Below are 25,736 nucleotides of genomic sequence, written 5' to 3' on the forward strand. Positions count from 1 at the left end.
TATCATGAAGCACTCAAGTGCACACTCTTGTATCTGAGTCTGTTTTGTGTCGTGGCAGTCAGGACCCAAGTTTTCAGTGCATCTGCCTCTTCCACCCACAAAGGCAGCCTGCATCCCAGATCACACTTGGTGCGCAGATCCCTGGCCCATTGCTCTCATCTCAGTGAGATGAGAGTGTGTCTGTGCATAGGCAGTTTGGTCCTTTGACATGAGTGGAATGTGGCTCCCCAGGGGGAGGGGAGATGGCAGGTACAGGCAGATATTTGTACCAGGATTGTTCTAGTAGCACATTGCAAGAACCCAGGTGGTATATGGAGGACACACTCAGGTAGCAGGATAACAAGATTGTGCCCTTGTATATGTAGCTGAGATTTCTCCTGAATGTTTGACCACAGTCTTCTGGGTAGCTCTTCTAAAAGCCATTCTCTGATGACATTTGTCCCACCCTGATCCAGGTGACCTTTCAGGAGACGGTGACAAGCCTCATCCGCAGGGCCTTGGACCAAAATTTGTTGCAGCATGAGGATGTGGACAACTTTGAGCTGCTGTATATGATGTCTGAGGATGAGAGTAAGTAGGACAATCAGACAGTGGGGAGACATGATCCACTGTGGGCTCAGGATAACTGACAGCCAAGAGAAAGTGGGCCTTGGCCCCAAAATACCAAAGTGTGATGGGCCTGGCGGAGACTCTCAGGGGTTGTGGGTGTTTTGTGGTATAATCCTTGAGTGCCACCTAACAATTCTCTCCACTTCGCTCTGCAGAAATCAAGGTCTCTGACCACTCACTCGTGTGTCTGTCCATGAATCTGGGAATACAATCTTTCATGGTGAGGAAACGCCCCCAGGTCAAGGGAAAGGAGGTAAACACCTACCTTATTCAAGCTGTGCATGTGCTGCCATTCCACTCCGACCTGAGGAAATAAGAAGCCTCAGCACCTGGACATATTTGCTGGAAGCCCATAGAGCCAACTGACAGTCTGGGGTGGCTTTCTGTTTCTGGGTTTGCTGATGTTCCATCCCCCACAGTTCTCAGAATCAACCTGCAAGTCCTCCAGCCCGCTTTCCCACAAGCAGGTGGGAGACACCTGCTTAATTCGTGTCCACTTAGAAACACAAAGTCCAGAGATGGCCAAGAGTGTTCTGGTAAGCCTGGGAGCAGGGGTGTCCCGTGGTGCTTACACCTGGGTGGGGAGCAGACACTGGTCCAATACCATGGACTACTCATGCCCTCTTGAATTTGGAGCTTCTGGATGATCAGGAGGATAGATGGGAATCAAGAAGGGAGAGGTCAGTGTGAAGGGCTGGAGCTGAGATGAGCGAGTGCAGCAGCTTGTCCACTGCCATGTCTGAGGGAGTCTGTGTGTCAGGTGGCAGCATGCAGTCCAGAAGGGCAGGGACAGGTATGGGTGACAGATGAGAATAGGACAGGAACTAGGTTGCAGGTTCCCTTGTATGGGATGCTGACGTCTATGGAGGAGGACAGCAGTGTGAGGTTCTCCATGTTCCTTGAACAAGGAGCTGAGAGAGTCTCTCTGCAGAGTCGATATGGATGTGGAGCAAGCACACTAAATGTCCAGGTAACCCAATGACCACCCTTGCCGGATGAGGTGCCCTCCTACATCCCAGCCAGCACTGAGCCTCTGGAGGCCAGGAGCTCTCGTGGCTATCTTTCAGCTCTCCTGTGTGTGGTCATGTTCCTGGGTCTGTTTTTGGCCCTGGCAATCCAGACCAAAGCCTCTAGGTTTTGTGCCTAGGCCATTCCCAATGCCGCCTGCATCCTCGGGCAGACCTGGGATCTTGGAGGCTATTGTCCCATTCCTCCCAACTTGTGGGATGAGATTGCATCTGTATGCAGGTAGTGGGGTCCTTTCACTCCGAGAGGAGTGCAGCTCCACAAAGAGCAATGGCAGGCCCAGGAAGTCCTATGTACAAGGATTGGGCTAGTAGCCTGTGGGAAGAGCCCACACGATGAGCAGGAGGTCAGCCTCGGGTAGTAGGGGCATGGATGTTGCCCTTGTATTTAGAGTGGAGGTGCCTCCAGAATGCCCCTGCCCACTGTCCTTGAGTAGTCACTTCAAGGCCCATTTCCTGAAGGCCTGTCTCCCATGCTGCTCCAGGTGACCTGCCACGATAGGGCTCCTGTCGTCATCCGCAGCGCCCTCGACCTACACTTCCTTACTGAGGAGAATCCAGAGGATTATGAGCTGGGCCAAATCATCTCTCGCCGTCAGAGTAAGTGAGACAATCAGATAGCAGAGAGCAAGGGTCAGGATGTGGACTCAGGTCAACTCTTAGCAATAAAGACTAGTCTCTGACCCCCAAGAACACTCCAACAGGTGTGTTGGGTTCGTGCACAAAGCCAACTGCACTTCTGCTGGTGGAAGGTCTTGAGGTCCAATGGTATACCCCGGTGGATATTGCGGCTCCCCACCAGGTGCCCTCCCCTGGACATGAACAGGCATCCAAAGCTGACATCTTTGAGGAGTGAGGAGGAAAGCCTCTCTCCAGGAGCAGTATGTTTTCATGGTCTGGGATAGGAGTGGTTTCAAAGGAACATGGGAATGCATGGGCTAAAGAGGGAACTGGCATTTTGTGGACTGAAGCAGTACTATTGAAAGCCTTCTGTGTGACCAAAAAACCACTGCCTGGGCAGAGCATTGCCAGGATTCTAGCAAGAAGTAACAGGATGAAATTGGGAAGAAAACACAGCCTGGGAGACAGCCTGAATCATCTGTTTTTGCATAAATTCCATGGTCTTACGCACCTGAGTCCACTAGGCAAGGAGTGATCACAATAGCCAGGTTGTGATCCCTAACTAAAGTCAGATGAGGGCTTCCTGAGCACGTAGCCACAGAGCTCATCTGATAATAATGCCAGCGCTTTTTCGTTGGTTGGTTGGTTGGTTTTTGTGAGCCAAACACCACAGCAGCCATTATCCCAGCCTATGTACCCTGAAGACCACCATCCCTATGAGTTCTAGGATCACTTGTCTCCTATCTTAACCTACTGTTAGGTTAGTAGAGTCTATGGAAGAGGAAGTCTGTCTGGGGCCTTGGTAGCCTAAGAAATTCATAGCAGAGATCTCCACATCCAACCCAGAAGGGATGGAGAACAGGCTCTAGGTTAGAGGAGGGCGACAGGAAACACATGTTCAGAGGAAGGAGAAGCGGCTGTTGTATTCCCCCACTCGGGGTCATGGCACCACTGGGCCATACACCATGTTGGAGGGAAGCAGTCCCTTTGCTGGTCTTTGGAACCATTGTTCTCAGTAGGGCAGTATTTGGAATGTGGCCTCCATTCTCAGAAGCCTGGTTCACATGGAGGCGGGCTCCACCAACGCAGAAGCATGGCTCTAACGTGGTATCCGCGCTGGTCAGCCTGTCCTCACTGTGGCCATACTTGAGGAAAATAACTCAGAGGAGGAATCCTAGGCCTTTTTTCTCTGGGTTTCATAGCTTTCTCTTTGGTTGTGCACTGAGGCTGTCCATAAAGCTCTAGTGTGTGGCAGTGGAGAGCTCCTCAGCCCTTGCCACAAAGGCATAGACTGGGAGAGAGAGAACGAGGCTGGCAGAGAGGGAGAGAGAGAAAGATGGAGAGGGAGGACCTCTCCTTGGAGAATGAGGATTCAGTGGAGCCAACAGGAACAAGGTACTGTTGCCCAGGGCACAACCCTGTTTAGGTCTTACTCCAACCATGCTCAACCTTTCTTCCAGTCCCTCCCACCCCCCAGTAGTGTATTCATCTTGAATGAGAATTTCATGTTGACATCAGAGCACTCACCATCCAATGCTTCCCTCCAAACCCACCTATGAAGATGGCTCATGTGGGGACTGAATCTTCGGCACAGGAGCCTTTTGTGGGAGATTTCAGATGCAAACCCTAGTGGTGTGCTTTGGCAGATGCAAGAGGACCTGAGATATTCTGGAGTCCAAAGCCTTCGGTAGGAACAGACATTAGGTCTGTTGAAGTGCTCTGCCTAGTTCTTCCTCAGGGAGGACTGTGGAGGCTGTCTTTGTTGGTATTGGTGCTGAATTGGAGAGCTCTCAGGTGTGTGGCTCTGGCCTTTTCTGGCACAGGCTCTCAGATGTTGGCGTGTCCTAGGGAGCACCTCCTGAGTGCCACCTTCTTTTTGTACACCCCTCTCTCCCCAGAGCTGAGGATTCCAGCAGAGGCCAACGTATTTTATGCCAAGAATCCTCACAAAAAATCCAACTTTGTGCTGAGGAAAAGGAGCCTCTCCCAAAAGAATGATGGGTGGATCGAGCCTCAACCTCCCTCTCGTCCTGCAAAGAAGGCTCCAGCCCTCCTGAGGATGCTTGCAAAACCATTCTGGGGCTGTGTGCCTGGGCCGGGCTGAGGCAGCCCAGGAATATTTACATTGATTACTATTTTCTTCAAAGTTTGAATCTATAGTTTGCCATTGTCCTTGACCTTGTTTAGTAACACAGTTGTTACTCTATCCTGTATTTGTTGTTTCCATTAATATATTATTATTATTTTAAAATATATATGTTTTTGTTACCTGATCTACTGTGATGATTTGAGTATACTAAATGTAGCAGTGATTCCTAAAGGACACATCCAAACCAACAGGAAGGAATGTTTCATTCTATCAGCAAGAACTTTGGTTTTTAGGAGTTTGGCAGATGGCATTATCTGTGTCAGTTTTCCAATGGGGGCAATGAAGTATCAGCTGTGGTGGTACAAACACAAACAAAGACACACAAACACACACAAGAGCACACACACTCACTGAGAGATAGATAGACAGATGGAGTTGGTCTCTGCTGAAATACTTTGGAGACATGGTTCTGATTTCTCCCCTTTTGGAGTATTTTCAATTGCACAAGGTGTCTTGCAAATGAACCCATGTCTGAGGAAGATATGCATGTGTAGTTCACATGCCACTTTTCACATAGCAGGAAGGTCATGTAATATTTTTCATGCAGCTGTCTTTTGACTGTGAACCATCCCATGAGGTCAGCTGTGGAATTTTCAACTTGTAGCATCACAATGGGGATCCACTCTTTGGATTTGGGGATATTTCCGATTTTCTTGATTCAGATTGGAATGATATATATATTAGTTTTTGATGAAAATTCTGCATTTGATGGTAATGAATGTCGTGCATCTAGGAATCTGTAGAGTGCAGACAATGAATGGATGCCTACTGTTGTCTGGACTGGTCTGAAAAGTCCTGTAGCATCTGAGCATGTGTGAGGGCTGTACAGGTCTTGCCAAAAGTCCAGGTCAGATGATCCTGCACAAAGCTGAACTCCTAGTGGTCTCCACAACAGTGTAAGGGCCAAGGAGAAACACACTTCCACACAGAAGTTGGGAAGCTGCCTTATGAAGGTGATCATAGATACGGGATTATTAATATATCCAGGTTGGCATCTATTATTTTTTTAGCTTTTGACTTTCGCAGCTGTGGGCATCTTGACAACCATCAACTCCCTGTAAGCACAGACAACTCTATAAGAACCTGAGGATAAATTTCCCTGTGCATGTCCCCTTGTGAAACTGCTTAAGCACCGCCTGGTTTACACACAGGTGGAATTTCTAGGTCAAAGTGTGCATGTTTACTTCTTTGACTAAGCACTGCCAGGTGGCTCTTCTGCATAGCTCTACCTGTGGCCAGGATTGTATTATCTAGCTTTCTAACTTTTGCAGGTTGAGTAGATACATAGTGGGAGCACACTGTTTTTGTTGGTATTTTTCTTGGTATCTATTCTGATGCTTTTCACTGGGGGATTTTTTCCTGTGAAAATGGGCTTCCTCTACTTGACCTTATTTTCTTCTTTTTAAAATTTTTTCAATGTGACTTTTTAATTTTAGTTTTATTAAAGACATTGCCCCTTGCTTGCATAGTCTATATCTAAAGCACTAGTCCTTGCTCCAAGGCCCAGCTTGCTCTCAGCTGCCCCAGGAGGGGAACAGTCTTTGGCGGTAGACAAGAGACGCCCCTGCAGGGGGCACAAGTGCTTTGGCCCTCTGGTGTCTTGCCAGCAGTGCTTCTCATGCTCACAGAGGGTTTCAGACACTGAGTCAATGGTCCAGGTGGTCTTTTGTTCAGTCTGATCTCAAATTGAGCTCCTCTGAGAGGTCATATTGAAGTCCTTGTGTGTACCTGATCCATCATTTTAAACAATATTCCAAGTTCACTTTTTGTGTGTACGTGGGTTCTGGGGATTGAACCCAGGGCCTTGAGCCTGTGAGGCAAGTGACCTACCTGAGCTACACCCTCAGAGACCCCTGTAAAAGTATTTCCCCTTTGCCTTGGGTTCTAAGTTGCCAAGGCTGACCTCAAACGTTCCTCTTGCCTCAGCCTCCCTGGTGGCTGGCATGACAGGCATGCACCTGGGACTGTCACACTCGAGCCTGTGATGGGAACTCATGTGCATCTGTCCAGGGCTGAGCATGGTTAGGCAGAGCTGTGCTCCAGGCTCCCTGCAGGGCTGTGGAGGCTTCTGCTGCCCAGCAGCCCTGGTGCCATGGCCAGGGCTCCTCCCAGCCGAGGGCAGGCAGCTGCCCAGTGCTGTAGGCTGAACTTATTTTCTTCTTATGGCACTCGTCCGTTCTCTGGAGTATGTTGTATGGTTTGTCCATTAGGAGTCTAACAGGTCCTCTAGAACCTTCAAACAATTAGTAAAATTCCTGAACAGTAAGTGAGCGCGCACAGAAATTGGGCTAATATTTTGGGAAGAACAATGTTGGATGATATATTCATGGCTTGAATATATCATCCAACATGATGTTATATTTTATTACTTACAAAATAATAAAATAATGAAACAATACCATGGGCTGAGCTAAAATAGATCCTTAGGATCTTAGGCATTCTGTAATAAATCTGTGTCACTTGAAGTATGGAGTTGATCGACTCTGAGTAATGAAACAGAAGTAAAGGTATCAAAGCCAATGATCATCTGTTTCCAATTTTCTGTGATTTGGTTCAAGTGGTAAAGTGGTGATATTTATTAATAATGGATCGAATAGGTTCATAATTGTTTTAGAGTACAATTAGATGCCTTCAAACTTTAGCCCTCCTATGTCCTGTGAGACATTTTCTATGTGAGGCTTTAAGAAGAAGAAGAGAATATTCTGTAAAGAAAACCTTGTGATCTGTGCAGTATGAAGTTGAATGGATTCATTCAGAAATCAGAAATTCTATTGAAAGATATTTATTTGCATGAGCCAAATAAAACCTATTTTTAGGCATCCTGGTGAAGACAAGGTTTTATCTTTATGTCTCATTTTCTATGTTTTGTTGTTGTTGTTGTTGTTAGAATGAAATTCATATGTTGCCAGACCATTCTATCAGATGTGTAACTAGATGCCATTTAAATTACCCACTTTTACATGGTAGACAGTTTTTAATGAACACTGCCTGTCTGCACCTTTTTTAAAAACAGGACTGGGATCAGAAGCCCAAATACCAATGGTTAGCTGGAACATATTTTTCATTTGGCCTATCTGTCAGTATTCCCTGAGGTCATCTGTGCAATCAGCTTCGTTACTCCTGCTCCCTCACTGGATTTCATAGAAACCATATGCTATGTATGAATCAGGGACACCAATCCCACAACATAGCATTCTTGGAATATCCAAAGTCCCACTTTTCACTTCGCCATGCCTGAGATCAGCAGTAATATTTATCAGCAAATGTGAGATTTTCAAAGATCCAATTCTATGTGCTCCTTTCTCATAGAGCCTTAGGCAGGGATATAGCATACATAAATATTAAGTAAAGTCCATAGTTTTTAAAATGTCATCCATTGAATAGTTGACACATGTCTGAGATACTTTTTATTTTGGAGGAGGTATTATTTAATAGGGAATTCCAACAGCTACCTAATAGTGAAATGAGAAGTCTTGCATCCAATTTATTTTGTTTCTGATGATTTTTATGAGTAAGGGTAAGATACTTCCTTGTTCTGATGCAGATGTTGCCCACTTTTGTGAATGGATGCGGGGTGTCACCTACTACTTGCATATCTGCATATTGGGCTTGACACTGCTATCGTACTTGGTAGTTGGCAAAAAGTCAATACTGAAGTTAAGCTCTTGTGTTCTAGCAGCAGAGCTGAAGATCCTTGATGTGCCACCTTCTGCAATCCATGCTGCTCTCTTCATGTTCCTTATTGACTTCCTGGTGAGGAGCATCATGGTCTCCTGGTCTTGAGAATGGCCAAGCATTGCTCTGTGAATGTGGAAGATGGGCATGTGGAAGGCTCCAGGGAGGAGGGATCATTGAACATGTACTCGAATCCATGTGCCTGTTGAATGACCTGTTTTTTTATTTTTGGGTTTTAAGGGAGACACTGCCCTAAAACACTTCTGTGCAGCTGGGGATGCAGGCTTCTGCTTCACCTTGCAGGAAGCATTAACGAATCCTTTCCAGAAGACATGAGAAGAGAGAAGTGAGCCTCTGGTATCATGCAGGTTCCTTGCATTGCCCATGGGCTAGAAGAGAGAAGAGTTGCTTCATGAGATTTGATCCCCTTTTTCCTGAAAAGTTCCACACAGAGGTGAGTCCCCAGCATGTTTAGAAATCATTTCAGACACCTTTCTGGACGGAATTGAATCAGAGCCCCTGATGATGTGGAAGAGCTAAAGATGGGTTTGCTATGAATTTTCTATTTCATTCATCAGGGCCTGAGTCAAGTCAGTCATTGTGCTGTCAACACATGAGCTGCTGGTCAAATGTGAGGAAGTGGTCTTGCTTTATGAAAACACCACCCTGATTCAGTGAGCCAGAGGCAGCCTGCAGTCCCTGTTTTCCTGTAAAGGCAGATTGCTGTGGATGGCCTCTGGCCTCGTCATGCAGCCCTGCTCAGAGTAGGGGATTGAGGGACCAGGCAGATCCCTAGTTCCTTTTGACCTTTATTGCCATTGGGCCACCCCAGGGTCCTTGGACTCTACCTGGTCTTCTGGCCTGGGTCAGGGGATGTGAGGTTTGGAATCCCCCTCTGTGGCAGGATCCCAGCCCCCCAGCCACTTGAGGTCAGCACATCCTTCCCTAATTGTGTTAGAGTTGGAGACTTCTCCCACCCATCCTCATCCATGCTCATCCCACATTTTGTAGCTTGGCACCTGAGGACCTTTATTCATTGACGTAGTTGTTAGTGATGATGGTTACTAAGACTAAGTGACTCTTTCAAGTCACATCACTTGCATGGTAGGGCTAGAGCATGGATCTTCCTAATTGATTTCATGGGACTCTCTCATGGAAACTGTGACTGCTTCCTAAACACACACTCTACATTTGGAGTGTCAAAATTCTTGCCACTGCCTCCTTGGCAAGTGTATCTTGTCTTCTACGTGGGAATTTCACAAATATTTTCCTTTGGTTTGTGGAGGTCATGCAGAAGGGATTTCATTTGAAATAGCCCAAACAAGAAATACCAGTTGTCTTTTTCGCACATGGATGTGTGTAGTGAACACCCCTTTCTGTGTGCTTGCATGAGTTACTCCTTTGAATTTGTTGAAGAATGGTTGGCTGGGGAGCAAGTTAACGAGAGATGGATATCAATGGTTGTCACGTATTCTGACGTGAAGAATGTATTGAGGATGTGAAGGCTTTTCTAGCCAGTTCCTATGGCTCAGTCAGGGATCAGTCAGAGGATTCTGTCTGGTAGACTCTTTGGCACAGATGTCAAAGTGGCCTGGTCTTACCCTATCCAGGACTGAATGCTGAGCTTGAGTGGGAGCTTCTTGTCATTTCAAGCATTTCCATGAGTCTGTCCTCTGTTCTCTTGTATCCAAGTGGTTTCTAATAGGAAAGCAGAACAAAAATTGAAAGTATGGTGATTGATTATTTTTACCAATGTTATTTCAATCCACTTTGTTTAATACGAAATTACCTTTATGCTAGTAAGATTTCATATGTGAGGAAATAATGAAAATATTGGGGTTAGGGGATGAGAATATGCAAATCAAACATTTTTGAGCACCAAGACCCGTTTTTTGTTTTTGTTTTTGTTTTTGTTTTTATTAACTTAAATAATATTAAGTGCCAGAGGACCACCGCTGCCATTCAGCCTCAACAACCTCCAGGTCCAGCCTCCAGGTGGCCAATTTCACCAGGGTGTGTGGGACCACACTGTCCTGGGATGAGAGAACAGTACCCACGGATGTTGACATCTCACAGAGTAGATATTGCCAGTGACAGTAGGGAGCTATTGGCACATGAGGAAGGGAAGAGCTCTCAGGATGGCAAGAGGGGGCCGCTTCGAGACTCATTGGGTATGGCACGAGGCTGCTGGGTGTGGTGTTGGCCTGGGCCCACTGAGTGGGGCAGATCCGTGGTCTGTGTTTCTGTACCCTCCTCTGTAGCCTGTGTTGGCAGCAGATCAGGGAATTGCGATCAGAAGTGCTCCCAGTAACACAGGCACCAGCCCCCAGAGTGTGTGCCTATCCGTTTCCCCACCTGGCCTGACTTAGTGGCTGTCTTGCCTCAGGGCTGAGACCCTACAATCTCTGATGAGGGTGTCTGTGGTCCAGATCCAACCTGCATGGCCAACATGCTCAGACCTTCAGCTGGGTCCTAGGCTGCTGCAACCAAACTCTGTTAACTGGGTGGCCGACAACAGAGGAAGTGTCTTCCGTTGAGCTCCAGAGGCTCAACACAGTAGGTGTTGGGCTGTCCCAGTGCCATAACCCCTCCCAGGTTTCAAGGGGACTGTCTCCCCAACTCTCCCAGCCCTTGCCCACTCTCCTATTGCTGCCCACGATCTGTGGTTCCAATATGGGCATCCCGCCCTGGCTCCAACCTCACATATCCGGTATCCCCCAGTCTCCCTGGTATCTGGGTCCAGACTCTCCTCTTCCTACAAGAATATCAGATATTGGATTTGGTCCCAGTTGATGCTGTGTTCCATCATGTGAGCTCTTAGCTTCATCACTGTGCAAAGACTCTTTTCCCACACAAGTTCGCACGGCTTTTGGCTGGCTAAGAATTTTCAGGCGACACTTTTCTAATGAGTACACTTTCCTTCCTTCCGATCTCCCACCAGTGAGCATTCCTCGCACCCTTGTCCTAGTTCCTTTATGGCAGTTTCCCTCCTTATGGCTGAGAGGACCTAGTGACCCCTGAATTCACACGTTCTCCTTAATCACCAACACACTGCAGAATTCTCCAGGGGGCCATATATGCTCCTGGAAGTTGGTGTTGGAAATAGTTCTCCATCCATTAATCACTCCCTCACTCACTAATGTCCTTGTGTCCTTGAGAAAGGCTCTCCCTTTCCTGGTTTTCCTGAATAGAAATCCTCTTGCCTCTTGGGTGAATAGGGTTATGGGTTGTGCAGAGGGTGTTGGTCCACTGAGCATCTTAGAGACTGTCCTTTATGGAGCCTAATGATCCTCACTGGGGAATGAGGCCAGGGTCCTAACTGTGGTTAGTTAGAGAGGGAAAGAAGGACGAGGGAAACTCAGATGTCCCTTCATGGCCCCTGGAGTTAGAGGACTTACCCCTTTGCACCTGGGATCAGGAGACCTCATTTCCTCGAGGACACGCACACTCAGACGTTAATCTTGAGTGTGGGTTCCTTTCTGGGGTCCAGGGCTGTTGTTAGCCACCAGGAATGACAGTGCTCTCCATGCTGAGTGGAGCCATTTTTGCCAGGAAAGAGAGCCCATGGTCACGCCTTGTGCAAAGCATCCCACGCCAGGGGCTCCCATGCCTACATTCCTGTCCTGAAAGGAAGCCACTCAGAGGCAAGGTGGGTCCAACCACCTCCCATGTGTTCACTCATCACTGTGTTCCAGCAGTCCCCCCAGTGAACAGTCCTGATGGGATTGGATGTGGCTCAGAATGTGACCCTCATGAGCTCTACCCTGCCACAGCTGCAGTTCTGCAGTGGGAGAAACTCAAAACCTCAAAACACATGCACATGAAAGAAAAGAGCAAGAGCCAGAGCACAAACAGGCCAGGTGTGGCAAAGACAGCTGGAGTGCCTAGGTTGGGACTCAGAATTATGTCAGTGGGGTGGCATTGTTGCTGGCACCAGCATGATAACCGAGAGCCAGCCCTGCTCATTTTGGGGAGCAGTGTGTTGGGGAAGGCAGCAGAAATTGAGAGGCAGGATTGAGTTTGGCCCTAGGAGGAGGTTGGGTAAGAGGCCAGTGTGGGTTGGAGAGCCTGGGCAGATAGACAGAGGCCAGGGCACACCCCAAAGCCTGGAGACTGCACTTGATGTCCAGGGTTGTGAAACACCACTTCCCCTCTTACTCACAACTGAGAGCAAGGGGCATTGATGAGTTCAGTTTGTGTGCGGCTGCATCCAAGGTGGCTCGGCTAGGAACCTCTGTTTCCTTGACTCAGGAGGCTGGGAGTCCAGGCTCCACTGAGGCTCGGCTGGGAGGATCGGAGTCTGAGTTTATGCCTGTGTTCCCTGTAGGATCCATGTTGGCTGAGCCTCAGTGTTTTTGTAATGAGAGGATGGGTGACCGTCATGTCTTTATCACAGGACACACTTGCTAAATGGATTTGTTTGCTCTGAGGAGGAAAGAGAGAGGGGAGAGTGGTGCTGGAGACAGGGATGCAGACAGGGGTCATGGACTTGGCATAACTCAGTCTTGGAGGTGATATCCCATCACCTGTACCCACTTCAATTCCCATGAATCCAGAGGCTGAGCCCCCTTGAGGTGAGGGGTGAACCGGTTCTGGGCATCAGGGTGCTGTGGTACCTCGGAGTCTCTGTGAGACCCCAACACTAGACACACTTGGCCCTTTTGAAATCTTAGGAGAAGCCTTGGGAAGTTGTATGGCAGAGGGGAGCAGCCTCTGCATCTCAGTCCCCTCCAACTTGCCATGGTGTAGAGAGGGAACTGCAGCCACGATGGGACGGACATTGGCCATGTCCCTGTGTGGAACACAGGCCTGATGGAGTTAGGGTGCATTCTTTGTCTCTCCCTTTCTTGTGATTATCCCATCTCTACATTTGTGCTTTAGCCACCTGTGAGTCCCATCTCTGGTTTCAGAGAGAACAGAGGGTGTTATGGGCCAATAGACACAATAAACCCTAGAGATTAGATGCTACCCTACTTTCCAGAAAAGACTGGGCACACCATGAGTTGCACAATGATGGGACCAGGGTCCAAAAGCTGCTGAGAGGGAAGGACTGGTTGTGAATGCATTTTTGAAGGCTCCAAGCTGGAACTCTAGTGGCACCAAGCAGGGCAGATGCTGGTGGGGATGTTTGGGTAGTTGTTGGTGAACACCTGGGCACCTGAGATGGGTAGGCATGGAGGAGAAATCGGCAGCCCATAGGGCTGTTGAAAGTGGTCTTATGTGAAAAGAGGCTCAGGTATGGGCACAGGAAATGACATCATTGCCTTGACAATGGATCAAACAGAACATGGAACCCTGGTATCCAGGCACCCACTTCACTGACCAAGCCATCCGAGCTCACTTGGTTGGAGCCACTGGAGGGAGAAGGATGTTCTCCTGTGGTTGCAGACAATGCTGAGCCTCAGGCTCCCAGGAATCTCAGGGGGGCCAACTAGCCTTTTTGTGGATACACTGTGTGAGGCTTCATCTTAGACGCCAGAGCCTCTGGTGATTGTCGCAGAGGAGCTCAAGAGTAACAGTGAGTAGCACAGGGCAGGTGAGCCCAGCAGGCCCTCTAGTCTGATCCCTGATGAATGGCCCAGGACTCCTATTCTGACTCTGTGTGTGTGTGTGTGTGTGTGTGTGTGTGTGTGTGTGTTTGTACTGATGGGAACTGTCCCATTGTGCTTTGACTCTAGTGTATTGGCACAAGTCATTTTTCTGTTTGTCACCATTTCCATTTTGAACCCACCATTCTTGGTCCCAACCCAGGGTGAAAATGATCAGAACACGGAGGAGCCCTTCAGGGTTCAGAGCCTTGAACCTTACAGGCAGGACCAGCTTAGGAATGAGCTCCTGCCTGTCATTTGTGGGAGGAACCTACATTTCAGCAGCAACATGGGGTTAATCTCCTGGGATTTCATCCCCACCCAGCAGGTGCTGGATCTCTTGTTCCCAAAACAGCCACCTTCTTCAGTCTTTACTCCTGGTGCCACTCCACATCCTCCAAGGGGACAAGAACCTCAGGTTCTGGATGGATGTTGTAGAATGCCCACAGAACCAACTGCCAGGCTGGGTGGGGTGCAGTTGCTGGGCTTTGCTGATGTTGTCATCCCCCACAGTTCTTGGAACCTTCTGTGGCAGTGGCATCCAGGACCCCAGCAGCTGTGAGTAGCAGCTCCTCACTGCTTCACTCCAGCGAGCAGGTGGAAGACAGCCGCGTTGTTCACGTCCTCCTAGAGGGACAGAGCCTGAGGGAGACAAAGCGCATCCCGGTAAGCCCGACAGCAGGGCTGCCTCCTGGGTGTCCACACAGTGGAAGGCAGGAGACACAGCCAACCCCAGGGCTATGGTGGGAAATAAAGAAGAGAGAGGTCCGTCTTAAGGGCTTGACCTGAGGAGGGAGAGCATCAGCATGCCCAGCTTCAGTGGTGAGTGGGCCTGTGTATTGTGGGTTTTGCAGGCCAGAAGTGCAGACGGAAGTGCTGTGGACAGATGAAGGCAGAGATATGTCCAGGGTGCAGGCTGCAGTGCCTAGAACTTGGTATTCTCAATGAGTGAAGTTGGAGCAGAGGAGGTGGCAGTGACTTGTCACATGTGTAGGAGGGGATGTGTTCCTGGTGGCAGGGAAGAGAACCTCCTTAGCATGACTAGGTGTAGGAATTTGGGGTCGGGATCACCTGGGGGGTCATGCCAAAGCTTCGGAATGTTAGGCTTTGCATGTATGTAAATACGGAGCTAAAGGGGTTCTTGGCAGAATTTCTATGGATGTGCAGTAGACACGCTAATGCTGCAGGTGTCCAGCTGCAGAGGAGACATGTTCAGTGACTGCCAGTGCTGAGTCAAGTACATCATGACAACCAGACCCGCACCGAGCTTCCAGAGGCCAGGGCCTCTCAAAGCTATCATGAAGCACTCAAGTGCACACTCTTGTATCTGAGTCTGTTTTGTGTCGTGGCAGTCAGGACCCAAATTTTCAGTGCATCTGCCTCTTCCACCCACAAAGGCAGCCTGCATCCCAGATCACACTTGGTGCGCAGATCCCTGGCCCATTGCTCTCATCTCAGTGAGATGAGAGTGTGTCTGTGCATAGGCAGTTTGGTCCTTTGACATGAGTGGAATGTGGCTCCCCAGGGGGAGGGGAGATGGCAGGTACAGGCAGATATTTGTACCAGGATTGTTCTAGTAGCACATTGCAAGAACCCAGGTGGTATATGGAGGACACACTCAGGTAGCAGGATAACAAGATTGTGCCCTTGTATATGTAGCTGAGATTTCTCCTGAATGTTTGACCACAGTCTTCTGGGTAGCTCTTCTAAAAGCCATTCTCTGATGACATTTGTCCCACCCTGATCCAGGTGACCTTTCAGGAGATGGTGACAAGCCTCATCCGCAGGGCCTTGGACCAAAATTTGTTGCAGCATGAGGATGTGGACATCTTTGAGCTGCTGTATATGATGTCTGAGCATGAGAGTAAGTAGGACAATCAGACAGTGGGGAGACATGATCCACTGTGGGCTCAGGATAACTGACAGCCAAGAGAAAGTGGGCCTTGGCCCCAAAATACCAAAGTGTGATGGGCCTGGCGGAGACTCTCAGGGGTTGTGGGTGTTTTGTGGTATAATCCTTGAGTGCCACCTAACAATTCTCTCCACTTCGCTCTGCAGAAATCAAGGTCTCTGACCACTCACTCGTGTGTCTGTCCATGAATCTGGGAATACAATATTTCATGGTGAGGAAACGCCCCCAGGTCAAGGGAAAGGAGGTAAACACCTACCTTATTCAAGCTGTGCATGTGCTGCCATTCCACTCCGACCTGAGGAAATAAGAAGCCTCAGCACCTGGACATATTTGCTGGAAGCCCATAGAGCCAACTGACAGTCTCGGGTGGCTTTCTGTTTCTGGGTTTGCTGATGTTCCATCCCCCACAGTTCTCAGAATCAACCTGCAAGTCCTCCAGGCCGCTTTCCCACAAGCAGGTGGGAGACACCTGCTTAATTCGTGTCCACTTAGAAACACAAAGTCCAGAGATGGCCAAGAGTGTTCTGGTAAGCCTGGGAGCAGGGGTGTCCCGTGGTGCTTACACCTGGGTGGGGAGCAGACACTGGTCCAATACCATGGACTACTCATGCCCTCTTGAATTTGGAGCTTCTGGATGATCAGGAGGATAGATGGGAATCAAGAAGGGAGAGGTCAGTGTGAAGGGCTGGAGCTGAGATGAGCGAGTGCAGCAGCTTGTCCACTGCCATGTCTGAGGGAGTCTGTGTGTCAGGTGGCAGCATGCAGTCCAGAAGGGCAGGGACAGGTATGGGTGACAGATGAGAATAGGACAGGAACTAGGTTGCAGGTTCCCTTGTATGGGATGCTGACGTCTATGGAGGAGGACAGCAGTGTGAGGTTCTCCATGTTCCTTGAACAAGGAGCTGAGAGAGTCTCTCTGCAGAGTCGATATGGATGTGGAGCAAGCACACTAAATGTCCAGGTAACCCAATGACCACCCTTGCCGGATGAGGTGCCCTCCTACATCCCAGCCAGCACTGAGCCTCTGGAGGCCAGGAGCTCTCGTGGCTATCTTTCAGCTCTCCTGTGTGTGGTCATGTTCCTGGGTCTGTTTTTGGCCCTGGCAATCCAGACCAAAGCCTCTAGGTTTTGTGCCTAGGCCATTCCCAATGCCGCCTGCATCCTCGGGCAGACCTGGGATCTTGGAGGCTATTGTCCCATTCCTCCCAACTTGTGGGATGAGATTGCATCTGTATGCAGGTAGTGGGGTCCTTTCACTCCGAGAGGAGTGCAGCTCCACAAAGAGCAATGGCAGGCCCAGGAAGTCCTATGTACAAGGATTGGGCTAGTAGCCTGTGGGAAGAGCCCACACGATGAGCAGGAGGTCAGCCTCGGGTAGTAGGGTCATGGATGTTGCCCTTGTATTTAGAGTGGAGGTGCCTCCAGAATGCCCCTGCCCACTGTCCTTGAGTAGTCACTTCAAGGCCCATTTCCTGAAGGCCTGTCTCCCATGCTGCTCCAGGTGACCTGCCACGATAGGGCTCCTGTCGTCATCCGCAGCGCCCTCGACCTACACTTCCTTACTGAGGAGAATCCAGAGGATTATGAGCTGGGCCAAATCATCTCTCGCCGTCAGAGTAAGTGAGACAATCAGATAGCAGAGAGCAAGGGTCAGGATGTGGACTCAGGTCAACTCTTAGCAACAAAGAGTAGTCTCTGACCCCCAAGAACACTCCAACAGGTGTGTTGGGTTCGTGCACAAAGCCAACTGCACTTCTGCTGGTGGAAGGTCTTGAGGTCCAATGGTATACCCCGGTGGATATTGCGGCTCCCCACCAGGTGCCCTCCCCTGGACATGAACAGGCATCCAAAGCTGACATCTTTGAGGAGTGAGGAGGAAAGCCTCTCTCCAGGAGCAGTATGTTTTCATGGTCTGGGATAGGAGTGGTTTCAAAGGAACATGGGAATGCATGGGCTAAAGAGGGAACTGGCATTTTGTGGACTGAAGCAGTACTATTGAAAGCCTTCTGTGTGACCAAAAAACCACTGCCTGGGCAGAGCATTGCCAGGATTCTAGCAAGCAGTAACAGGATGAAATTGGGAAGAAAACACAGCCTGGGAGACAGCCTGAATCATCTGTTTTTGCATAAATTCCATGGTCTTACGCACCTGAGTCCACTAGGCAAGGAGTGATCACAATAGCCAGGTTGTGATCCCTAACTAAAGTCAGATGAGGGCTTCCTGAGCACGTAGCCACAGAGCTCATCTGATAATAATGCCAGCGCTTTTTCGTTGGTTGGTTGGTTGGTTTTTGTGAGCCAAACACCACAGCAGCCATTATCCCAGCCTATGTACCCTGAAGACCACCATCCCTATGAGTTCTAGGATCACTTGTCTCCTATCTTAACCTACTGTTAGGTTAGTAGAGTCTATGGAAGAGGAAGTCTGTCTGGGGCCTTGGTAGCCTAAGAAATTCATAGCAGAGATCTCCACATCCAACCCAGAAGGGATGGAGAACAGGCTCTAGGTTAGAGGAGGGCGACAGGAAACACATGTTCAGAGGAAGGAGAAGCGGCTGTTGTATTCCCCCACTCGGGGTCATGGCACCACTGGGCCATACACCATGTTGGAGGGAAGCAGTCCCTTTGCTGGTCTTTGGAACCATTGTTCTCAGTAGGGCAGTATTTGGAATGTGGCCTCCATTCTCAGAAGCCTGGTTCACATGGAGGCGGGCTCCACCAACGCAGAAGCATGGCTCTAACGTGGTATCCGTGCTGGTCAGCCTGTCCTCACTGTGGCCATACTTGAGGAAAATAACTCAGAGGAGGAATCCTAGGCCTTTTTTCTCTGGGTTTCATAGCTTTCTCTTTGGTTGTGCACTGAGGCTGTCCATAAAGCTCTAGTGTGTGGCAGTGGAGAGCTCCTCAGCCCTTGCCACAAAGGCATAGACTGGGAGAGAGAGAACGAGGCTGGCAGAGAGGGAGAGAGAGAAAGATGGAGAGGGAGGACCTCTCCTTGGAGAATGAGGATTCAGTGGAGCCAACAGGAACAAGGTACTGTTGCCCAGGGCACAACCCTGTTTAGGTCTTACTCCAACCATGCTCAACCTTTCTTCCAGTCCCTCCCACCCCCCAGTAGTGTATTCATCTTGAATGAGAATTTCATGTTGACATCAGAGCACTCACCATCCAATGCTTCCCTCCAAACCCACCTATGAAGATGGCTCATGTGGGGACTGAATCTTCGGCACAGGAGCCTTTTGTGGGAGATTTCAGATGCAAACCCTAGTGGTGTGCTTTGGCAGATGCAAGAGGACCTGAGATATTCTGGAGTCCAAAGCCTTCGGTAGGAACAGACATTAGGTCTGTTGAAGTGCTCTGCCTAGTTCTTCCTCAGGGAGGACTGTGGAGGCTGTCTTTGTTGGTATTGGTGCTGAATTGGAGAGCTCTCAGGTGTGTGGCTCTGGCCTTTTCTGGCACAGGCTCTCAGATGTTGGCGTGTCCTAGGGAGCACCTCCTGAGTGCCACCTTCTTTTTGTACACCCCTCTCTCCCCAGAGCTGAGGATTCCAGCAGAGGCCAACGTATTTTATGCCAAGAATCCTCACAAAAAAATCCAACTTTGTGCTGAGGAAAAGGAGCCTCTCCCAAAAGAATGATGGGTGGATCGAGCCTCAACCTCCCTCTCGTCCTGCAAAGAAGGCTCCTGCCCTCCTGAGGATGCTTGCAAAACCATTCTGTTGCTGTGTGCCTGGGCGGGGCTGAGGCAGCCCAGGAATATTTACATTGATTACTATTTTCTTCAAAGTTTGAATCTATAGTTTGCCATTGTCCTTGACCTTGTTTAGTAACACAGTTGTTACTCTATCCTGTATTTGTTGTTTCCATTAATATATTATTATTATTTTAAAATATATATGTTTTTGTTACCTGATCTACTGTGATGATTTGAGTATACTAAATGTAGCAGTGATTCCTAAAGGACACATCCAAACCAACAGGAAGGAATGTTTCATTCTATCAGCAAGAACTTTGGTTTTTAGGAGTTTGGCAGATGGCATTATCTGAGTCAGTTTTCCAATGGGGGCAATGAAGTATCAGCTATGATGGTACAAACACAAACAAAGACACACAAACACACACAAGAGCACACACACTCACTGAGAGATAGATAGACAGATGGAGTTGGTCTCTGCTGAAATACTTTGGAGACATGGTTCTGATTTCTCCCCTTTTGGAGTATTTTCAATTGCACAAGGTGTCTTGCAAATGAACCCATGTCTGAGGAAGACATGCATGTGTACTTCACATGCCACTTTTCAAATAGCAGGAAGGTCATGCAATATTTTTCATGCAGCTGTCTTTTGACTGTGAACCATCCCATGAGGTCAGCTGTGGAATTTTCAACTTGTAGCATCACAATGGGGATCCACTCTTTGGATTTGGGGATATTTCCGATTTTCTTGATTCAGATTGGAATGATACATATATATTAGTTTTTGATGAAAATTCTGCATTTGATGGTAATGAATGTCGTGCATCTAGGAATCTGTAGAGTGCAGACAATGAATGGATGCCTACTGTTGTCTGGACTGGTCTGAAAAGTCCTGTAGCATCTGAGCATGTGTGAGGGCTGTACAGGTCTTGCCAAAAGTCCAGGTCAGATGATCCTGCACAAAGCTGAACTCATAGTGGTCTCCACAACAGTGTAAGGGCCAAGGAGAAACACACTTCCACACAGAAGTTGGGAAGCTACCTTATGAAGGTGATCATAGATACGGGATTATTAATATATCCAGGTTTGGGTCTATTATTTTTTTAGCTTTTGACTTTCGCAGCTGTGGGCATCTTGACAACCATCAACTCCCTGTAAGCACAGACAACTCTATAAGAACCTGAGGATTAATTTCCCTGTGCATGTCCCCTTGTGAAACTGCTTAAGCACCGCCTGGTTTACACACAGGTGGAATTTCTAGGTCAAAGTGTGCATGTTTACTTCTTTGACTAAGCACTGCCAGGTGGCTCTTCTGCATAGCTCTACCTGTGGCCAGGATTGTATTATCTAGCTTTCTAACTTTTGCATGTTGAGTAGATACATAGTGGGAGCACACTGTTTTTGTTGGTATTTTTCTTGGTATCTATTCTGATGCTTTTCACTGGGGGATTTTTTCCTGTGAAAATTGGCTTCCTCTACTTGACCTTATTTTCTTCTTTTTAAAATTTTTTCAATGTGACTTTTTAATTTTAGTTTTATTAAAGACATTGCCCCTTGCTTGCATAGTCTATATCTAAAGCACTAGTCCTTGCTCCAAGGCCCAGCTTGCTCTCAGCTGCCCCAGGAGGGGAACAGTCTTTGGCGGTAGACAAGAGACGCCCCTGCAGGGGGCACAAGTGCTTTGGCCCTCTGGTGTCTTGCCAGCAGTGCTTCCCATGCTCACAGAGGGTTTCAGACACTGAGTCAATGGTCCAGGTGGTCTTTTGTTCAGTCTGATCTCAAATTGAGCTCCTCTGAGAGGTCATATTGAAGTCCTTGTGTGTACCTGATCCATCATTCTAAACAATATTCCAAGTTCACTTTTTGTGTGTACGTGGTTTCTGGGGATTGAACCCAGGGCCTTGAGCCTGTGAGGCAAGTGACCTACCTGAGCTACACCCTCAGAGACCCCTGTAAAAGTATTTCCCCTTTGCCTCGGGGTCTAAGTTGCCAAGGCTGACCTCAAACGTTCCTCTTGCCTCAGCCTCCCTGGTGGCTGGCATGACAGGCATGCACCTGGGACTGTCACACTCGAGCCTGTGATGGGAACTCATGTGCATCTGTCCAGGGCTGAGCATGGTTAGGCAGAGCTGTGCTCCAGGCTCCCTGCAGGGCTGTGGAGGCTTCTGCTGCCCAGCAGCCCTGGTGCCATGGCCAGGGCTCCTCCCAGCCGAGGGCAGGCAGCTGCCCATTGCTGTAGGCTGACCTTATTTTCTTCTTATGGCACTCGTCCATTCTCTGGAGTATGTTGTATGGTTTGTCCATTAGGAGTCTAACAGGTCCTCTAGAACCTTCAAACAATTAGTAAAATTCCTGAACAGTAAGTGAGCGCGCGCAGAAATTGGGCTAATATTTTGGGAAGAACAATGTTGGATGATATATTCATGGCTTGAATATATCATCCAACATGAAGTTATATTTTATTACTTACAAAATAATAAAATAATGAAGCAATACCATGGGCTGAGCTAAAATAGATCCTTAGGATCTTAGGCATTCTGTAATAAATCTGTGTCACTTGAAGTATAGAGTTGATCGACTCTGAGTAATGAAACAGAAGTAAAGGTATCAAAGCCAATGATCATCTGTTTCCAATTTTCTGTGATTTGGTTCAAGTGGTAAAGTGGTGATATTTATTAATAATGGATCGAATAGGTTCATAATTGTTTTAGAGTACAATTAGATGCCTTCAAACTTTAGGCTACATGGGCACATTTGAGAACGGTTCCAGCCATTCTCTCATCCTTTGGGTCATTCCCCTCCTATGTCCTGTGAGACATTTTCTATGTGAGGCTTTAAGAAGAAGAAGAGAATATTCTGTAAAGAAAACCTTGTGATCTGTGCAGTATGAAGTTGAATGGATTCATTCAGAAATCAGAAATTCTATTGAAAGATATTTATTTGCATGAGCCAAATAAAACCTATTTTTAGGCATCCTGGTGAAGACAAGGTTTTATCTTTATGTCTCATTTTCTATGTTTTGTTGTTGTTGTTGTTGTTAGAATGAAATTCATATGTTGCCAGACCATTCTATCAGATGTGTAACTAGATGCCATTTAAATTACCCACTTTTACATGGTAGACAGTTTTTAATGAACACTGCCTGTCTGCACCTTTTTTAAAAACAGGACTGGGATCAGAAGCCCAAATACCAATGGTTAGCTGGAGCATATTTTTCATTTGGCCTATCTGTCAGTATTCCCTGAGGTCATCTGTGCAATCAGCTTCGTTACTCCTGCTCCCTCACTGGATTTCATAGAAACCATATGCTATGTATGAATCAGGGACACCAATCCCACAACATAGCATTCTTGGAATATCCAAAGTCCCACTTTTCACTTCGCCATGCCTGAGATCAGCAGTAATATTTATCAGCAAATGTGAGATTTTCAAAGATCCAATTCTATGTGCTCCTTTCTCATAGAGCCTTAGGCAGGGATATAGCATACATAAATATTAAGTAAAGTCCATAGTTTTTAAAATGTCATCCATTGAATAGTTGACACATGTCTGAGATACTTTTTATTTTGGAGGAGGTATTATTTAATAGGGAATTCCAACAGCTACCTAATAGTGAAATGAGAAGTCTTGCATCCATTTTATTTTGTTTCTGATGATTTTTATGAGTAAGGGTAAGATACTTCCTTGTTCTGATGCAGATGTTGCCCACTTTTGTGAATGGATGCGGGGTGTCACCTCCTACTTGCATATCTGCATATTGGGCTTGACACTGCTATCGTACTTGGTAGCTGGCAAAAAGTCAATACTGAAGTTAAGCTCTTGTGTTCTAGCAGCAGAGCTGAAGATCCTTGATGTGCCACCTTCTGCAATCCATGCTGCTCTCTTCATGTTCCTTATTGACTTCCTGGTGATGAGCATCATGGTCTCCTGGTCTTGAGAATGGCCAAGCATTGCTCTGTGAATGTGGAAGATGGGCATGTGGAAGGCTCCAGGGCGGAGGGATCATTGAACATGTACTCGAATCCATGTGCCTGTTGAATGACCTGTTTTTTTATTTTTGGGTTTTAAGGGAGACACTGCCCTAAAACACTTCTGTGCAGCTGGGGATGCAGGCTTCTGCTTCACCTTGCAGGAAGCATTAACGAATCCTTTCCAGAAGACATGAGAAGAGAGAAGTGAGCCTCTGGTATCATGCAGGTTCCTTGCATTGCCCATGGGCTAGAAGAGAGAAGAGTTGCTTCATGAGATTTGATCCCCTTTTTCCTGAAAAGTTCCACACAGAGGTGAGTCCCCAGCATGTTTAGAAATCATTTCAGACACCTTTCTGGACGGAATTGAATCAGAGCCCCTGATGATGTGGAAGAGCTAAAGATGGGTTTGCTATGAATTTTCTATTTCATTCATCAGGGCCTGAGTCAAGTCAGTCATTGTGCTGTCAACACATGAGCTGCTGGTCAAATGTGAGGAAGTGGTCTTGCTTTATGAAAACACCACCCTGATTCAGTGAGCCAGAGGCAGCCTGCAGTCCCTGTTTTCCTGTAAAGGCAGATTGCTGTGGATGGCCTCTGGCCTCGTCATGCAGCCCTGCTCAGAGTAGGGGATTGAGGGACCAGGCAGATCCCTAGTTCCTTTTGACCTTTATTGCCATTGGGCCACCCCAGGGTCCTTGGACTCTACCTGGTCTTCTGGCCTGGGTCAGGGGATGTGAGGTTTGGAATCCCCCTCTGTGGCAGGATCCCAGCCCCCCAGCCACTTGAGGTCAGCACATCCTTCCCTAATTGTGTTAGAGTTGGAGACTTCTCCCACCCATCCTCATCCATGCTCATCCCACATTTTGTAGCTTGGCACCTGAGGACCTTTATTCATTGACTTAGTTGTTAGTGATGATGGTTACTAAGACTAAGTGACTCTTTCAAGTCACATCACTTGCATGGTAGGGCTAGAGCATGGATCTTCCTAATTGATTTCATGGGACTCTCTCATGGAAACTGTGACTGCTTCCTAAACACACACTCTACATTTGGAGTGTCAAAATTCTTGCCACTGCCTCCTTGGCAAGTGTATCTTGTCTTCTACGTGGGAATTTCACAAATATTTTCCTTTGGTTTGTGGAGGTCATGCAGAAGGGATTTCATTTGAAATAGCCCAAACAAGAAATACCAGTTGTCTTTTTCGCACATGGATGTGTGTAGTGAACACCCCTTTCTGTGTGCTTGCATGAGTTACTCCTTTGAATTTGTTGAAGAATGGTTGGCTGGGGAGCAAGTTAACGAGAGATGGATATCAATGGTTGTCAAGTATTCTGACGTGAAGAATGTATTGAGGATGTGAAGGCTTTTCTAGCCAGTTCCTATGGCTCAGTCAGGGATCAGTCAGAGGATTCTGTCTGGTAGACTCTTTGGCACAGATGTCAAAGTGGCCTGGTCTTACCCTGTCCAGGACTGAATGCTGAGCTTGAGTGGGAGCTTCTTGTCATTTCAAGCATTTCCATGAGTCTGTCCTCTGTTCTCTTGTATCCAAGTGGTTTCTAATAGGAAAGCAGAACAAAAATTGAAAGTATGGTGATTGATTATTTTTACCAATGTTATTTCAATCCACTTTGTTTAATACGAAATTACCTTTATGCTAGTAAGATTTCATATGTGAGGAAATAATGAAAATATTGGGGTTAGGGGATGAGAATATGCAAATCAAACATTTTTGAGCACCAAGACCCGTTTTTTGTTTTTGTTTTTGTTTTTTTTTTTAACTTAAATAATATTAAGTGCCAGAGGACCACCGCTGCCATTCAGCCTCAACAACCTCCAGGTCCAGCCTCCAGGTGGCCCATTTCACCAGGGTGTGTGGGACCACACTGTCCTGGGATGAGAGAACAGTACCCACGGATGTTGACATCTCACAGAGTAGATATTGCCAGTGACAGTAGGGAGCTATTGGCACATGAGGAAGGGAAGAGCTCTCAGGATGGGAAGAGGGGGCCGCTTCGAGACTCATTGGGTATGGCACGAGGCTGCTGGGTGTGGTGTTGGCCTGGGCCCACTGAGTGGGGCAGATCCGTGGTCTGTGTTTCTGTACCCTCCTCTGTAGCCTGTGTTGGCAGCAGATCAGGGAATTGCGATCAGAAGTGCTCCCAGTAACACAGGCACCAGCCCCCAGAGTGTGTGCCTATCCGTTTCCCCACCTGGCCTGACTTAGTGCCTGTCTTGCCTCAGGGCTGAGACCCTACAATCTCTGATGAGGGTGTCTGTGGTCCAGATCCAACCTGCATGGCCAACATGCTCAGACCTTCAGCTGGGTCCTAGGCTGCTGCAACCAAACTCTGTTAACTGGGTGGCCGACAACAGAGGAAGTGTCTTCCGTTGAGCTCCAGAGGCTCAACACAGTAGGTGTTGGGCTGTCCCAGTGCCATAACCCCTCCCAGGTTTCAAGGGGACTGTCTCCCCAACTCTCCCAGCCCTTGCCCAC

This window comes from Urocitellus parryii, chromosome Y (genome assembly GCF_045843805.1).
Source record: "Urocitellus parryii isolate mUroPar1 chromosome Y, mUroPar1.hap1, whole genome shotgun sequence".
In the NCBI taxonomy this organism is placed as follows: domain Eukaryota; kingdom Metazoa; phylum Chordata; class Mammalia; order Rodentia; family Sciuridae; genus Urocitellus; species Urocitellus parryii.